The following is a 12,412-nucleotide window of genomic DNA, read 5'->3' as shown; positions in this document are numbered from 1 at the left end:
GATTTGTTTTTCCCTATTTTGGAAGTTACCCTAATACGTTACTGTGCATAAACACCAAATAATCAGTGCACAGTTTATAATGGATTGAGAGTAGAGGATTATAAAAGAAACGTAAGAACCTCGAGAATATTACTAAGTATGTACTACAGATATACTATTGAATCGAGACTGACATAATTAGGAGACTTAAATCGTCTATCTCTACACCCCCACCCCCCGCCATCCCATGGCTGATCTGTCTGAGCCATACGTCAAAAAAGGCGAGACGTCTCTCCGCAGGATCCTAATCTGACCCAGTGAATTTTAACTTTCGCAAAGCCCATCTCATCCATCTGATTATTTTGGTGATATCACAATCTGCGTGAATCCGCCTGTTTGTTAAACTGCCGTATATACATATGGGTCTGTTAGGCGTTAAAGTCTGTTTTTTGCGACATGCCCATAACTTATCAAAATACGAGCACGCGTCATCTATAATGTAAGATTGTAGTTTTATCTACGTCGTTTTTGTTGTCCGTGATGTTCGATCGATAACTTACATTTAATGGCGTGACTACTGAAAGGGCTCAGGAATAGGACAGCATTGCTGGGAACAAAAGCATCCTTAGTATTTTTGTCGTGCTTGTGGACCTCATACGTGTTGGCGAAAGAAATCGGGACATCTAACCAAGATTCTTTGTAAACCATGACAGATCAATGTTCTCTTAATGATGCCCTGGATCCAAGACAACACTCCCATCAGCCTCACACACACAAACACGCACCATACATAACGAACTGGCTGATGTTATCACACATACATCCACTAGCAATCAATTTGCAGCCACCCAGCAACATTTGAAAAAGGGAAATGAAGAACCATTTTTATTAGATTTATTTTAAACAATTACAGACAAACAGACACACAGACCAAATCATGTTCTTCCATTCTGGTCACAAAGGAAGTGAAAACGCCATCAAACGGATGGCAGTTAGATAAGTCAGCGCCTCTCTGTATGGCGCGTAGCTGGCTGGTTACCATGACAATGATTAGGGTTGGTTCTGGGATGGCCTGCGATGTGAATGCGATATTAGTTCAGAGCATTCGTCTTTCACGCAGGCGTTGCCCTGTAATGAAAAGGGAAAAGCCTGGATGGTTTAACTCAGAGAACAGTCCGATTCTTCAGGCTGGCTGAAGAGCGTAGGTTGTAATTTGTTTATTTGCTCTCGACATTTCCAGAAGCCCAGCTGCTGGAGAGTGTCACACATGCCTCAGCATGCTTTTGTGTGGAGAGACCCTAAAGCCTACCCCCCCCCCCCCTTTTTTTTTTTTTTTGCAAGAAGTCTGTCTCACAAAATGTGCACCATGCTTTGCTGGTTCTTGTCTTTATCTTAAGAACAATCGCCGCCCTGAGCAGACGTATGGTTGATTCAAAATTCCCCATTTTACTGGAACGCAATACAGCAACTTGGCAGTTCCGTTCAGAATGAAAAAGCCATACAATAACCAGTAATTTACAAGTCGGTTCTGAACCGATTCCAGAACCCTGTGAAGAAGATACTAAAATCTTGACTTAATATGGCAGTCGGATAATCTGGTTCTGTCTGTATTCCATGCCTCTGCTAAAGAGAGTGAAAGACGTGACTTTGGCACTGTTAGAAGACTGCTCCATTAACTACTGCCTCTTCTGCTCCGCTGGAGGAATTTAAAGAGGGAATCAGTGCCCCCTGGACAACTGAGGCTTGTCTCACTGCGTTGATTTAATGGGATATGGTGAACCTTCGCTCGGAGGGGAGAAAAAGACGGTGCTAAGATGGAGGCGGCTACTGTTTGAGAATGCTGATTTTTCACATCCATAAGAGGTGATATGGAAAGCAAAAGGGAGCTGTTGCTTGGCAACCAAACACGGGCGTAAAGGGCTTGTAGCTGTCATGACTGAACCGCTGTGAAAGGTGACTCAGTGCAATCCCTGAGTGCGCTGAGTTTTATTACCAGAATAAACCTCTACCCATCTATCTTCGGCGGAGTGTTTTTTTTTTTTCTAACTGAGATGACTTACTGTGAAAATGATCTGAAAACACTGTTAACCTTCAGCTTATCATAATCATTGGGTATATCTGTGTAAAGTTCCCGGAGCAGAGAGAAAGAGCTCTGCCGTAAACAGAAGTGTTCCGAAGTCCCAGAACTTTCCATCCTGTTTACAGCGAGGTCGGCGCTCCAATTCACTCCCCTCTGGATCCGTAAACAGGATATGTAGCCGAATGTGGTCAAATACATAAATTAATCAAGACTTATCAAGAAGCAGAGGCTATTATTTGCCGGGAGGAAAATAGTAAAAGGATATTTATTCATCTGGTGATTTTTGGATGAAGTTTCAATGAAACGCCTGAACAGGAAAGACCGGACTGTCTTTGGTTTTCATCTTGTATTATTGTAATGTTATGTAATACCTTTATCATGCCATCCAGATTTTCTCCGTCTCCAGTAAGAGTCAAGTGGTCCACACCTGTGAGTGAGACAGCACTAAATCCCCAGTGTAATAATTGTATTGACTGTAATAGGCCTTAGAGAATAGCACAGGTCACAAACAGAAGCGCTCTGAAAGAACACACACACACACACACACACACACACACACACACACACACACACACACACACTCAGTTTTCTAGATCAAAGCCTTGGAGGACTTGTAATTTGACTTTGCGGTAAAATCAGCCACTGGAAGAGCTCCACACCAGTAACTGTGCGTGAGTTATGCTGCCATGAGTGACATGAGGAGCTCTTTAAAGAGTCCAGCTGTTTTATGGTTTTCATAAAGGATTTTAAGATGAGTCAGTCTGTGTAAGCCTTAATATCAGTTACATTACAGATAAAACCAGGCGGGGATCCACTGAACAGATACATCTTTGCAATATTGTTCAGAGCAACATCTGGCGCTAGTGTGGATCCAAACTTTGAAAGGAAAAAGGTGCTCTCCGAAATGGAGCAACTAAAAGAAAGAAAGAAAAAAAAACACGCCCTAAGAAATCTATGTAAAGAAATACCTTGGAAAGTGCGAAACAGAGCTAATTACCTGTGTCAAAGGCACTGCTGCAGGAAAGAGAGAAAGCGAGAGAGAGAACAAGAGCATATTCTTCCTTTATTAAACCCTCATTAAACGACAGTACACTTGTTCGCTTTCAGGGCCGTGGCCCCCGAGGTGAGGGGTGGGGGAGACATGTGGACCGTGTTACCGCGCCCCTGGGGCAACTCGGGGTCAAGTGCCGTTCTCAAGAGCTCAACCACAACTGGACATTAAAACCCACAGTCCTCTGGCACTAAGTCCACAACACTTTACTTTCACTCAACAACCCCTGGTTCCTGTTGACAAGCCCCCATAACCAACTAAGCCTCTTCAGTTGGAGCTGTAGTTGCAGCTGGAAGTTCTTTACGTGAACACTTAATGCGTTTCGCATTTCTCACATCCCCTGATTTACTGCAAGGCAAATAATCTAAATAGGTATGACATGAGAGAGTGAGCTCTGAGGTTGTGAGTTTTTGGTTGGACGTAATTATGTTTGAATATGAATATTGATGAGACACGGCTTTGCTATGTATTCTATTTGTTAACAGGCGTGTTGCTAATTAGGGCAGCAGACCTTCAGGCCTCATTTTCAGACTGAAGTAAGACGTGCCTTTAATTAAAACGTGTTATTAAAACATGGAGGTAAATGAAATTTTGTGTAGGCATAAACAGGTTTGTGTATTCGGGTTTGCGGATAAAGTGTGTGTGTGTGTGAGAAAGAGAGTGTGAGTGAATGTCATGTTGGAATGATGTATCAGGTGTCAAAGGTATGCAAATGTGAGAGACTATATATCTTCATGTGCTGTGTCATTAGACTTCTCCCTGTCACAAAGTCTCCTGATCCCACATAGCTTAACCCCAATCATCCACTCGTCTGCAACGGAGACAGGGACAGAGAGAGAGACACAGAGAGAGAGAGATGTATGTGTGTGTGTGTGTGTGTGTGTGTGTAGTCTGATTCCAGGCTCAGTATGGGGATCCTGGCGTCCTGTCTATCACCTGGCCGGCTGCTTCGCCCAGCACTGAGCTCAGGTAAGCAGCCTGTTCTCCACCATCTCCTGTCTCAGGGATGTTAGAGAGCAGAGAGGGGTTTTTTTTTGCCACAGGCTGCTGTGTATGATTGGTATGTGAGTGAGTGAGTGAGTGTGTGTGTGCGTGCGTGTGTGTGCGTGTGTGTGAGTGAGTGTGTGTGTGTGCGTGTGTGTGTGTCAGCAGGAGCGTTTAACAGCTAGCCTCCAGGGCTCAACCACTTCACAGCTCTGACAGAGTTAGTTCAAGTTTCAGCTGCTGATACTTTAAATTAGAAAAGATTCTGGAAAAGCTGAGCGTGAAAGTTCTCGGGCCTGACTTGACAGCGCATTATATTAGCTATTTAAAGCTGTAATTCGCACAAAATTAGAAATGGCTAAATCAGATTCTTACTCACAAGTCTCAGAGGCAGAGAAGACACCAGTCAAAGTCCACGTTAACCCTGCTTCTCCCCCCCATACTCTTCAGTATGAAAACTGGCCACATGTTATTCCTTTTTGATGTAAATTGGTGAATCTGATGTAAGGTGATTCAACTTGCATTTGCATTTTATTACAACCCTTATGTTACATGAATTCACTCTCGGACACATTTTGGTTTAGAAAAAAAAAGACAGTTAAACAGTTAAAAACATTAAAATAACCTTACAGAAAAATGACATTTTACATGTCGGGTGTCAGTCATTTACAGCAGACACACAACACGCACACAGAAAGCCAAAAGCATTCCAACTTTTAGTTGACCACTAAAACACATTAAATTCCTCTGAACACTCCTATACTCCACACACTCTACAGCAAATGTATGTGTATGTGTGTGTGTGTGCGCGCTTGTATGTGTGTGTGGGAGTGTGTGAGACAATTCCAACTTTTACATGGTTTCTTTAATTCACCAATCTATTTTATCAGTCTACTAACTATTATTAGCATCAGATAAGTAACACCTGAATAGAATATGAGACACTGGTGCAAAATATGTGGAAAAACATAACCCCTTGTGACCAGAGACTCAATAGGAAAATCTCACATTGTAGTGATATGCACTGGCCAATGCATATTGGTGCTTATATAAGCATTGGGAAAAATGTACGTCAGGAAGTGAAATAAAGCGTGAGAAAATATGTGTTAAGTGCATGAACTTGTCTGTTAAGGGAACCAACACTAGTTTCACCATTCACATTAGAGTCTCGAAACCATGATGCGTTCCTATCAGGAATGCATCTATATTCAAAGGGCAAAATCATTACTGCTCAGGACGGCTTCACCTTGTGCAGGATCCTGCACTGAAATACACACCTGTCTTTCAGCCGTCTGACATCGCCCAAACAAGCTAGGATTCCTGTGCTGGAATGCTGTCAGGCAATGATGTGAAACTATATGCAACTATGCATGACTGCCTCCCTAACACACGCCCAACTCAACTTACAGCCTAGTAAACACAGCATAGGTTTCCTCTCTAACCACAGTGCTGCAGGCAGGAATAGACAGAGAGAGTGACAGCAAAGAGAGCGAGAGAGAGAGAGAGAGAGAGAGAGAGAGAGAGAGAGAGAGAAAGAGAGAAAGAGAGAGAGGGTGACAGCGATATGAGAGAGAGAGAGAGAGAGAGACTGTACAGGTGCAGAAGCAATGCAGGCTTTGGCAGATGAAGCAGCACTGGAAACCAGCATGCAGCAGAGCAGAGAAACATTGGCAGTTATTGACAGTGGAAGCTTATATTTAGAATACATCCACCGCACTTCCTCACTGACTGCTCTCTTCTGACTGCTGTACTGTAAACTACTGTACACGGCTAACATGGAGCTGCTTCAGACTGTTTACTCAAAGAGAACATATATAAAGGCCATACCTAAGTCTAACTCACATCAAAACACCGGCGTATGGTACCTTATCAAACACAAAAATTAACACCTATACGTGTCAACTGGTCAAACATTCATGAAAAACTGGAACAAGACTAGGTGAATGATGAATATGGAGGTCTGATGTTACAGTGTGTGTGTGTGTGTGTGTGTGTGTAGAAGATGCAGAGAGACAGAGAGGAAGTAAAACAGACAATAAAAACAATCATGTGACTCAGCATGACTTTGGTTTACTAAGCCATGAAATGAGTGGTTCACTTTCCAGTCTGAGGGATTGCAAGGTTTCCACTAGCTCTGTCCAGTCTGGTTTCTGTCAAAGGGCTGTCAGTCCGGCCAACAGCACGGCAAACAGACCGCACAACCAGAACACCATGTCTTCACTACTGTGCAAGTCAGCACGTTTAGCTTTCAGCAAAAAAAAAAAAAAAGAGTATGCATCTATGTAGATCTGCATCTTTATCTTGAGCAGTTGACCCATTCAGATTACGTTAGCTGTCAATTCCTCAATCATTTATCAAAAAAAAAAAAAAAAGAAAGAAAAAAAGACCAATCAATCAAAGATGTTTGAGTTGTTTTGGTAGAGCCAACAGACAACAGCTCTGTTTTGATAAAGCAGTGCTCAAACAGTGCCTGGCAGCCTTTCTGTGGATATGAGAGTGTGTGTGTGAGTGTGTGTGAGTGTGTGTGTGTGTGTGTGTGGGGGGGGGGGCTTTCTCTGACCTTAGTTGTCCTTCTGTTCTAATGCAGGGCTGGGGAGACAGGAGACCAGATGGTCACGTGTCTCCACACTCTGCTGGTCCTGTACTCTGTGCCTACTGGCACCATAAAGACTTCAGTCTTGCTTATAAAAAAAAACAAAACAACAACAACAACATAAAAAAAAAACCAAATCCCCTAACAGCTGCTGGAGATGACCCACAGGAGAAAAACACAGAGTCATACGCTGGCCAAAATCGCTGGCGCGTTATTTACTCTCGCAAATGAGCGTAAAGACACGCACGTAATCCCGGTCAAGCATGTACAAACACAACACTAATACAGTTTAATTCATTCTGAGCAGGGAATCTCATATCTATCTCATGCCCTATTTTAGTCTTAGTGAACTGCTTATGAATTAAAAAGGACCAAATATTTGGATATTACAAACTTACAATAATAAGATCCATAGGTACAGTACCAGTCAAAAGTTTGGACACACCTTCTGATTCAATGATTTTTCTTTATTTTTATTCTTTTTTTATCTACATTGTAGAACAATGCTGAAGGCATCAAAACTATGAAATGACACATATGGAATTATGTAGTGAGCAAAAAAAGTGTAAACAAAGCACAATGTAGAAAATGAAAAGGAAGGAGAGGAACGGACTGCGTCAGAGAGGAGAAGACTTCTCTTTTGGATCTCTCTCTCACACACACACACACACACGCACGCATACCACAATGGCACGTGGTCTTCTTCTGTGTAGTGGAATAAATAGGATGAGACATAGCCTGCTGAGTGCAGTAATTTCAGTGGGAAAAATTAGGATTATAAGATTATAGCCTTCCCGTCCTTAAAGCACCCTAACCCCCAAACCATATCTAACATCCACCTATATAACACCTCTTTTCATCCAACCAACACCACCCTCCAACCACTACCACCTTTCTCTATCTAACATTCATATACAACAGCCCTTCTTATCCATCACCACCCTCTGTCAAACACCGCTCTGTCCTGTCTAACATCCATATATACAACAGCCCTTCTCATCCAACTAACACCACCCTCCATCAAACACCACCCTGCCTTGTCTAACGTATAAACCAGCCCTTTTCATATAACTAACACCGCACTTCTATGGCTGACTAAACCCTAATCAGCCATCAATCGAGATTGTTCTCCTGAGCCTGGTCTCTCTCTCTCTCTCTCTGTCTGTCTTGCTCTGACAAACAAAAACTCTTCCAAGATCACTGTCCCACTGCAGAGGCCTAGACCCACGCGTGTAAGCTCACACGTAACCCATCTAAACCTACCTTATTTCCTCCCTGCACATCAAACCCATGAGCAGGAAATCCATGAGAGACACTAGAAAACCCTACCAGGGGAAACCAGGGATTATGCTAATACCGCATTTGGTTTTTTGTTTTGTTTGGTTTTCTTTTTTTCCTCCTCTGTCCACAGCCACCAAAATAACACACTCTCTATCACTGTTAATAGTGAAGAGGATCTCATTTATACCCACTCCAGGAAACAAAAAGTTTTTTGTTTTTGTTTTTTTAATCTGTGACATGTGGAAGGGTGCAGGAAATGCTCGACAAAGGAGGTCTTAATCGGAGTCAGTAGGTCATTCTCAGAGGCAATCTTCATTCCTTTACCAAAAGAAAAACAAACACTGAAAACATGTGTGTGCTTCGGGGCAGGATCCGGACTGCAATTCTGAGCCACGTCAAAATGTAACCACAGTTGTAAAACACCACCATGTTCGACACGTTGTTGACATTCTTAAGACTACTGAGATTTTGAAGCCGGAGTAAAATAGTGGGTTTGACATATCGGGATCATGAGCAAAGGCTGGTGTACCACACAAACGTACACAGTACACCATAAACAAAACGGTTTGGAGAGCACAGGCTACCATTACCACAAACACAATTACACAGTCATAAAACGACATAGAAAAACAACTTTGTTTTTCAGGGAATGGAAGATGGTACAACAAGAGGTGAATGACTGTGTGTGTGTGTGTGTGTGTTTGTGTGTGTGTGTGTGAGACAGAGAGAAACAGGGAGAGAGAGGTTGTAATGTTGAGTCTCTGTGAGCGTTTTTTCTGTTGAAGCATAGGAGCAGTCAGTCCAGACGCTGAGTGGTTATGTCCGTGACAATATTTTTTTGATGTTCGTTCTCTGTCTCAGGTTGGATTACTGGGGTGTTTCTTTCTATATGTCTTGACCTGTAGGAAACACAGAAGGTTGTTCATCCTTGTAAAGTTTATCTAAGTAAAAAGTCATGACAGTGATTTAAAAAAAAAAATCCCATTTGGGATGATGAAACTTTCTCACACACAGGCACAAACACAAACATACACCCTGGGAAAAAACATAATGTCTGTGGGTATGAAAAAGGAAGCAAGAAGGGTGTGGCTATGAGTTAAAACGATAACAGAGTGTCGGCACTGTTTCTGGAGCGCCGTGTGTGTGTGTGTGTGTGTGTGTAATGCTGTGCGAGCAGTGTGTGACACACAGAGGTTGTCTGTGGCCGTATCAGTGGTGAGCTGTTGTTTCAGAGAGCGATGGCTGTTTCATAGCTGTGTAAACACACACACACGCTCACGGCTCAGGGGCTGTTCACACTCGTCTGCATGGGGATGAAAGAGAGGCTTGTGTTTTCATGTTCACGGGCAATTGCAGCAGATAATATCTGCAAGGCAGTGGCTTTCAAACGCACGCATACGCCCAGGAACACACACACACACGCACTCTAACCTTTACCCAGCCACATGACATGACAGACAGGACACATCCAGGAGATCTTCACATCTCTTATGCAGAGGTTTGAATTTGTCACGAATACATTTAACCAAAAATTTCTGTTGTTTTTCTTATTTACTTACACACACACACACACACACACACACACACACACACACACGCACTCTAACCTTTACCCAGCCACATGACATAACACAGACAGGACACATCCAGGAGATCTTCACATCTCTTATGCCGAGGTTTGAATTTTTCACGAATACATTTAACCAAAAATTTCTGTTGTTTTTCTTCTTTACTTACACACACACACACACACACACACACACACACACACACACACACACACACGCACTCTAACCTTTACCCAGCCACATGACATGACACAGACAGGACACATCCAGGAGAATTTCATATCTCTTATGCAGAGGTTTGAATTTGTCATAGATACATATAACCAACATTTCTGTTGTTTTTCTTCTTTACTTACACACACACACACACACACACACACACGCACACACACACACACACGCACTCTAACCTTTACCCAGCCACATGACATGACACAGACAGGACACATCCAGGAGATCTTCACATCTCTTATGCAGAGGTTTGAATTTGTCATAGATACATATAACCAACATTTCTGTTGTTTTTCTTCTTTACTTACACACACACACACACTCCACTCTAAGGTAGACTATGTGTTTTGGAATTCTTGGTTTTATAGGCGGGAAATCTGAGTGGTCATTGCGTTCTGTGTAAGTGTGTGTGTGTGTGTGTGTGTGTGTGTGTGTGAGTGTGTTTGTGTTCTGTAATTCTAGGCCTGGGTCTCCTGCTACTCATACACATTTTGTTCTCAGTGGAGATGAACAAAAGCTCAGTTTGATACTGTACATTAGACCACACCCCCGTCTCTCGGGGGGTGGAGGGGGGGGGGGGGGGTTAGGAGTGGCGGGAGTTTTATGGGTCTACAGGCACCCGCTCGGCTTAAACACACAAGGTCAGTCTTCATATGGCCATACAAACATAAGGACATTTCCTGTTTGTTTCCGTCCAATGGGAACAAGGTGAACTTGCTGCAGCCTGGTCTCGTTTATTTATTCATACCTTACCGCTCTCTCTCTCCTCCTCTTCTTCTTCTTCCCTCTTTTTATCTCTGTCCATATCCTCTTTTTTCACTTATCTGTCTGATGCTGTCTCTGATCTTCTGTTTAAATCTCTCTCTCTCTCTCTCTCTCTCTCTCTCTCTCTCTCTCACTCTCTCGGTCTATATCATCTCCTAACGGTTTATACACTCATCCACCTTCTCCTCTGGGTTCCCTCTCAAGTGTACCATGGGACTGGGCTCCTCATTAACTAGTGGGGCGGTTAGATACTCTGAGGGACACCGTGATGAGTGTGTGTGTGTGTGTGTGTGTGTGTATGTATCAATGGCTATGTAGAGAAAAGCACAGGATACAGGCTAAAAATTTGCCTATCCTCAGTGGGGATTCCGAAGCATATTTAGGTCACTCAGAAAAGTGGGACAATCTCTCTCTCTCTCTCTCTCTATCAGTCTCTCCCTCTCAATGTGGAGGGCCCCGAGGCTTTGTCAAGAACACAGTGTTCTAGCACACACTGTATACACTCTCTCTCACACACACACACTCATGGTCAGACTGAGTACCAGTTCTAGCATGTAGGGATATCACACCTATATTTACCATTACACCAACACTCCACTCTTTACATATTTCAAATGTCTATGGACAACTGATAACCGTTTAAGACTTCACGCTGACTCGGCTATTGGGCCAACCGTATCAGAGCCCACTGATGAAATACAGCGCCGTAAATTACGGCATATATTTTATAATGTTGTACTCCCATAATCAGGGGCTTGTTATGTAAATGCAATAAATTCTTGGTGCAGATTCTCTCATGTGATGGGTTCACAGTGCTCAGACCGTACACAACGTGCTGTGCTATTGTCCCTGCTGGGCATGCACCACATATAGACCACTGTTATATAAGAGACAAATATACTGCACTGAGGATGTGTGTGTGAGTATATGTTACATAAATACAGACAGACTGCCCTGTTCTCTCCGTTACAAGAATACGGGAAAGAAATAAGTAATGAAAAATGACATCTTCAACCCCCTGAGCTTCTCATTTGGTAATCATTTTGATTATCGGATGTGTGATTGCGTGTATGTGTGAGCGTGTGCGTGTGTGCGTGCGTGTGCCGTGTGGTAAAACCTGTATACCGAAACGACACTGAACCCAGAGGGTGATGGTGTGGTTAGATTCAAAACAAAAGTGAAGGAGATGTAACAGAAGCCACACGGCGGCAGATTTGGCAGCTGCGTCCACAGAACACACGGAAGCACACACACACACACACACACACACACACACACACACACACTGACATAAATACCCACTGGTGGCAGAACCAAGGGAAGTTCTTTTAACTGAGACTGCTGTGATGGCATTATCACACAAACCGTAGGAAAAAGTCACGACAGTCTCATACACACACACACACACACACACACACACGCACGCACACACGCACGTGCGCGCGCGAGACACAGACATACAAAGATGTGGGATACACTGTAGGGCACACACATGCAATCTATTACAGAGGGACACATATGGATGCGAATCTGAATCCAGCCAGACACGCAGAACAACATACACTAATGAATGAAGACACATACAATGGCACCAAATTAAACAAACACAATGAAACACACACACACACACACACACACACACTCACACTCCCTCCCAAAAGGAATTAAACGAGCCTTGAGACAAACGTTTACCTGCGTCACAGCGTGCTTTTTGGCTTGACCGCATGCAAAGCGGCAAACAAACAGAGCGCGTATCAAAGAGAACCTGGCTCAACCCTGCTGAGACATCCAGGCTTTGACGCCTTTGTCTGACTCCACAGCAAAGCGAACCTACGACCTCTCCATCGCACATGATCAATAAAAGACAAGGTGGTGCCTTT

This window comes from Chanos chanos, chromosome 8 (genome assembly GCF_902362185.1).
Source record: "Chanos chanos chromosome 8, fChaCha1.1, whole genome shotgun sequence".
Taxonomy (NCBI): Eukaryota; Metazoa; Chordata; class Actinopteri; order Gonorynchiformes; family Chanidae; genus Chanos; species Chanos chanos.
This window is presented reverse-complemented; position numbering follows the sequence as displayed.